This window comes from Lepus europaeus, chromosome 15 (assembly GCF_033115175.1).
Source record: "Lepus europaeus isolate LE1 chromosome 15, mLepTim1.pri, whole genome shotgun sequence".
Lineage (NCBI taxonomy): Eukaryota > Metazoa > Chordata > Mammalia > Lagomorpha > Leporidae > Lepus > Lepus europaeus.
This window is the reverse complement of record NC_084841.1, coordinates 94,495,844-94,502,609: the sequence shown is the minus strand read 5'-3', so window position 1 is coordinate 94,502,609 and position 6,766 is coordinate 94,495,844.

The window sequence follows — 6,766 nt, the reverse complement described above, 5'->3', positions numbered from 1 at the left end:
TGTGCTGACCTGGGTCCCTCATAGTCTGTGCAGGAACAGGAGTCAGGGTCAGAGGCTCGCAGGAAGTCTCCCAGAACCCACCTGTGCTGACCTGGGTCCCTCATAGTCTGTGCAGGAAGAGGCGTCAGGATCAGAGGCTCACAGGAAGTCTCCCAGAACCCACCTGTGCTGACCTGGGTCCCTCATAGTCTACGCAGGAGTCAGGGTCAGAGGCTCACAGGAAGTCTCCCAGAACCCACCTGTGCTGACCTGGGTCCCTCATAGTCTATGCAGGAGTCAGGGTCAGAGGCTCACAGGAAGTCTCCCAGAACCCACCTGTGCTGACCTGGGTCCCTCATAGTCTGTGCAGGAAGAGGCGTCAGGGTCAGAGGCTCACAGGAAGTCTCCCAGAACCCACCTGTGCTGACCTGAGTCCCTCATAGTCTGTGCAGGAACAGGAGTCAGGGTCAGAGGCTCACAGGAAGTCTCCCAGAATCCACCTGTGCTGACCTGAGTCCCTCATAGTCTGTGCAGGAACAGGAGTCAGGGTCAGAGGCTCACAGGAAGTCTCCCAGAACCTACCTGTGCTGACCTGAGTCCCTCATAGTCTGTGCAGGAACAGGAGTCAGGGTCAGAGGCTCACAGGAAGTCTCCCAGAACCCACCTGTGCTGACCTGAGTCCCTCATAGTCTACACAGGAGTCAGGGTCAGAGGCTCACAGGAAGTCTCCCAGAACCCACCTGTGCTGACCTGGGTCCCTCATAGTCTGTGCAGGAACAGGAGTCAGGGTCAGAGGCTCACAGGAAGTCTCCCAGAACCCACCTGTGCTGACCTGGGTCCCTCATAGTCTACGCAGGAGTCAGGGTCAGAGGCTCACAGGAAGTCTCCCAGAACCCACCTGTGCTGACCTGGGTCCCTCAGAGTCTGTGCAGGAGTCAGGGTCAGAGGCTCACAGGAAGTCTCCCAGAACCCACCTGTGCTGACCTGGGTCCCTCATAGTCTGTGCAGGAATAGGAGTCAGGGTCAGAGGCTCACAGGAAGTCTCCCAGAACCCACCTGTGCTGACCTGAGTCCCTCATAGTCTACACAGGAGTCAGGGTCAGAGGCTCACAGGAAGTCTCCCAGAACCCACCTGTGCTGACCTGGGTCCCTCATAGTCTGTGCAGGTACAGGAGTCAGGGTCAGAGGGTCACAGGAAGTCTCCCAGAACCCACCTGTGCTGACCTGAGTCCCTCATAGTCTGTGCAGGTACAGGAGTCAGGGTCAGAGGCTCACAGGAAGTCTCCCAGAACCCACCTGTGCTGACCTGGGTCCCTCATAGTCTGTGCAGGTACAGGAGTCAGGGTCAGAGGCTCGCAGGAAGTCTCCCAGAACCCACCTGTGCTGACCTGGGTCCCTCATAGTCTTTGCAAGAAGAGGAGTCAGGGTCAGAGGCTCGCAGGAAGTCTCCCAGAACCCACCTGTGCTGACCTGGGTCCCTCATAGTCTGTGCAAGAAGAGGAGTCAGGGTCAGAGGCTCGCAGGAAGTCTCCCAGAACCCACCTGTGCTGACCTGGGTCCCTCATAGTCTGTGCAAGAAGAGGAGTCAGGGTCAGAGGCTCACAGGAAGTCTCCCAGAACCTACCTGTGCTGACCTGGGTCCCTCATAGTCTGTGCAGGAAGAGGCGTCAGGGTCAGAGGCTCACAGGAAGTCTCCCAGAACCCACCTGTGCTGACCTGGGTCCCTCATAGTCTGTGCAGGTACAGGAGTCAGGGTCAGAGGCTCGCAGGAAGTCTCCCAGAACCCACCTGTGCTGACCTGGGTCCCTCATAGTCTGTGCAGGTACAGGAGTCAGGGTCAGAGGGTCATAGGAAGTCTCCCAGAACCCACCTGTGCTGACCTGGGTCCCTCATAGTCTGTGCAGGAACAGGAGTCAGGGTCAGAGGCTCACAGGAAGTCTCCCAGAACCCACCTGTGCTGACCTGGGTCCCTCATAGTCTGTGCAGGTACAGGAGTCAGGGTCAGAGGCTCACAGGAAGTCTCCCAGAACCCACCTGTGCTGACCTGAGTCCCTCATAGTCTACGCAGGAGTCAGGGTCAGAGGCTCACAGGAAGTCTCCCAGAACCCACCTGTGCTGACCTGAGTCCCTCATAGTCTGTGCAGGAACAGGCGTCAGGGTCAGAGGGTCACAGGAAGTCTCCCAGAACCCACCTGTGCTGACCTGGGTCCCTCATAGTCTGTGCAGGAACAGGAGTCAGGGTCAGAGGGTCACAGGAAGTCTCCCAGAACCCACCTGTGCTGACCTGGGTCCCTCATAGTCTGTGCAGGAACAGGAGTTAGGGTCAGAGGCTCACAGGAAGTCTCCCAGAACCCACCTGTGCTGACCTGAGTCCCTCATAGTCTACGCAGGAGTCAGGGTCAGAGGCTCACAGGAAGTCTCCCAGAACCCACCTGTGCTGACCTGGGTCCCTCATAGTCTGTGCAGGAAGAGGCGTCAGGGTCAGAGGCTCACAGGAAGTCTCCCAGAACCCACCTGTGCTGACCTGAGTCCCTCATAGTCTGTGCAGGTACAGGAGTCAGGGTCAGAGGCTCGCAGGAAGTCTCCCAGAACCTACCTGTGCTGACCTGGGTCCCTCATAGTCTGTGCAAGAAGAGGAGTCAGGGTCAGAGGCTCGCAGGAAGTCTCCCAGAACCCACCTGTGCTGACCTGGGTCCCTCATAGTCTACACAGGAGTCAGGGTCAGAGGCTCACAGGAAGTCTCCCAGAACCCACCTGTGCTGACCTGGGTCCCTCATAGTCTACACAGGAGTCAGGGTCAGAGGCTCACAGGAAGTCTCCCAGAACCCACCTGTGCTGACCTGGGTCCCTCATAGTCTGTGCAGGAACAGGAGTCAGGGTCAGAGGCTCGCAGGAAGTCTCCCAGAACCCACCTGTGCTGACCTGGGTCCCTCATAGTCTGTGCAGGAAGAGGCGTCAGGGTCAGAGGCTCACAGGAAGTCTCCCAGAACCCACCATGCTGACCTGAGCCGTCTTTTTTTCTTGGCCAGAGACGGTTTGTAGGATGGTTGCATCCAGGTCCTGTGTGACAGAAGAACGAGTCGCAGGATGAGATGCACGTAAGGGTTTGGGGATCCGATTACTGAGGGTGAGTGCGCACAGCGGAGACCCAGCTGCACCAGGGAATTCTGGGTTCTGGGATGTTCACAGGAGGTGGTGTGTGGGGTGGGATCCAGGGGGAGGTGGGAAGCTCCGGGAGTTGGAGAACCTCCGTGTTCTTGCCTTTCTGGACAGTCTCAGGACTGTCATGGCGTCGGGAGCGTGATTGAGTAGGAGGTCAGTGTGGCGGTTTTTTGTAACGCTGTAATAATCAGGGCGCGGCCATCAACCGTGCTGGCATTTTCACCTGGCGCTGGTGCTGGGTGGCGGTCTTGTTGCAGAAGCAATTTTGGGTTACCTCCGCCAGGGCACAAAGCAGGCGGCTTTGGGAAGAGTGGGTGGGGTCCTAGGGGGCGCTGGTGACGCACAGCTCCTGCTCCGCCTTTGCTGCCTCCTTCCCATCCCAGTGGGAGAGTGGGTGAGCTGTAGTCATGTCAGGAGCCTCCCAAGGGAACGGGCGGGAAGAAGGAGCCTCCTCTGGGTCTCCCACATGAGTGCGGGGGCTCAAGCACATGGGCCACCTTCCGGGGCTTTGCTAGGTACATTAGCAGTGCTGGTATCCTAGGCCTGTGTTTCCGTCCTTGTTGGTCACCTGAAATCGTTCTACGAGGAAATTTCCTCTTTTTTTTTTTTTTTTTTTTTTTGGTCACCTGTGAAGTGCTTGCCATGGGCAAGGTAGGCGCTTGGCCGGTTACCTGCTCTGAGACCAGTTACCTGGTCTCAGGACACGGGCTCAGCGCAGGCGGGCGTGTTGTCGTGTTTCTGTCCCAGAGGTGAAGCCGTAGCCAGCACGGCCCGGGCAGGGCAGGGGCGCGGGCTGACTGAGCCGCCACCCGCACTCGGCTCACATCGGCTGCGCGCCAACACAAACCTGCTAGAACCTAAAGCGGACACTCGGTGTGTGACGAGACAAGGAGGGTCTGGGTGGCCCTGGGTCCGTGCGGCACCCTGCTGGGAACCACTGAGGAGCTGCAGCTCCGGTGAAGGCTCACAGGCCTGGGACTGCATGGCCGGCGGCCGGCACAGCGCGGGAAGGGCCCCGGCACTCATAGGATGCAGGCTTCTCAGCCGCACCTTCGTCAGGCATCTCTGGGCCTGGACCGGCATCGCTCGGTGCTGCGGGAATCCGGCGCGGTCGTTCAGGGAGAAGCCACCTCGCCAGGGAGCCTTGATCACTCTGGACATCGCACCGGGCCCCCAGGCCTCCCCCTTGGTGTCCCAGCACCTGGGCTGTCTGCGGTGGTCATCCTGGCGGCCTGTCCAGCCGGAAGCCCACCGTGGTCTCTCTCATTCTCAGGTGCAGTAAAGCTGGCACAAAAAACCACCTTCTCACTCTGTGAGGGCACGCGTGTCTCCTACACACATGAACACTGGTCTCTGTGAAGGCACGCGTGTCTCTACACACAAACACTGGTCTCTGTGAGGCCACGTGTGTCTCTACACACAAACACTGGTCTCTGTGAGGGCACGCGTGTGTCTCCACACACACAAACACTGGTCTCTGTGAGGGCACGCGTGTGTCTCTACACACACACACACAAACACTGGTCTGAGGGCACGCGTGTGTCTCCACACACACACAAACACTGGTCTCTGTGAGGGCACGCATGTGTCTCCTACACACACAAACACTGGTCTCTGTGAGGGCACGCATGTGTCTCCACACCAAACACTGGTCTCTGTGAGGGCACGCGTGTGTCTCCACACACAAACACTGGTCTCTGTGAGGGCACGCGTGTGTCTCCACACACAAACACTGGTCTCTGTGAGGGCACGCGTGTGTCTCCACACACAAACACTGGTCTCTGTGAGGGCACGCATGTGTCTCCTACACACACAAACACTGGTCTCTGTGAGGGCACGCGTGTGTCTCCACACACAAACACTGGTCTCGGTGAGGGCACGCGTGTGTCTCCTACACACATGAACACTGTTCTCTGTGAGGGCATGTGTGTGTCTCCAGAAGCACCTGGCTCCTGGGGTCGGATCGGCGCAACGCACTGGCGGTAGCGGCCATTTGGGTGTGAGCCAACGGAAGGAAGACCTTTCTCTCTGTCTCTCTCTCTCACTGTCTGTCTATCAAATAAGTTAAAAAAAAAAGTACTCGGAACTGTGCAGCCCGGAGCGAGCACCTCACACCCACGGTCAGCAGAGCGCTGGCCGCCAGCGTGCCTGCGCCAGGCCCTCGGGGAGCGCTGTGCCCGCAGTATGGGCTCGCCTCTTCCCAGAACCCGTGACACGTGTGACGGATGAGAAAGCCGTACCCTGCCCGTCGCACGGTGCATGTGCAGCGGAGTGAGGCGCAGGCAACCCGTCTCTACCTGGAAGTCATTGTAGGGCCAGACTGGCTGCCCTGGAAGCTGAGTGAGGTGGGGTGGGGAGTGAGGGGTCCTGGCGCCCGGGCTCGGCTGGGCACCCTGTGTCCGTCCCCGTCCTAGGCCAGCAGACCGGCCTGGTATCTTCTCAGTGCCAGGGCAGAAATGCAGACGGCAAGCAGCGCCACGCAGACCGGAGGGCCGTCTCCCCTCCGGGAACTCGACGGGAGGGGCCGTGGATACGGCCCCAGAAGAGGGAGCTCGACGGGAGGGGCCGTGGGCACGGACCCGGGACTGGGTACTTAACAGGAGAGGCCGTGGGCACGGACCCGGGACGGGGTACATAACAGGAGAGGCCGTGGGCACGGACCCGGGACGGGGAACTTGGTGGGAGGGGCCGTGGGCACGGACCCAGAAGAGGGAACTCGATGGGAGGGGCCATGGACACGGACCTGGGACGGGGAACTTGGTGGGAGGGGCCGTGTACACGGACCCGGGACGAGGGACTCGGCGGGAGGGGGCCGTGGGCACGGACCCAGAAGAGGGAGCTTGACGGGAGGGGCCGTGGACACGGACCCAGAACAGGGAACTTGGCCGGAGGGGCGGTGGACCTGGGACGGGGAAGTGGACGGGAGGGGCCGTGGACACGGGACAGGCTGGGGCCCTCCGGAGACTGCCCAGTGTGGTGCCTGGCCAGGTGTGGCCTCACACCGCTTCAGGGACACGCGAGGCGGCGTCCCGGAGAGGCCGGCGCAGGACCCGGGGCTGCGGGGAGCGGTGGGGGCGCAGCGTGCGCAGAGCCGGAGGCGGGGCAGGCGGGTCCCGCGGCGCTGACCGCCGGGCTGGACCAGAGAGGCGCTAACGCCGGCCGGGGTCATCACACGGTAAGCGGAGGCGAGATGCTCGCCCCAGGCCTACAGGTCTGAGCTCAGGAGCCCGGGAGCGGGCCGGGCCGGCCGCCGCGGCGCGCGCTGGACCCCAGGGGCCGCGCCGGCCGGGGACCCTGCAACCCCCACAGCGCCCAGCCCAGGCGCCGCTGGCGCAGGCCCCGCAGGACCCCCGAGGACGCTGGCGTCATGGGCGCTGCGATTCCGGCCTCGGCGATTGCGGGGTCGCGCGGCGGTGGCCTGGAAATGGAGCGGCGAGGGACCGCAGCTCCGCCCCTCGGCCGAGAGCCCCGCCCCGCGGACCGAACGCCCCGCCCCGGGCCGCGCGCCGCACCGCGCACGCGCGAGCTCGCCCGCCGCCAGGCCCTTCCCGCTCGCCGTAGCTTCCGGTTCGGCCCGGGGCCCGCCCACCCCCGGAGCTTCGTTTCCGGCTCGGAGCCTGACGGC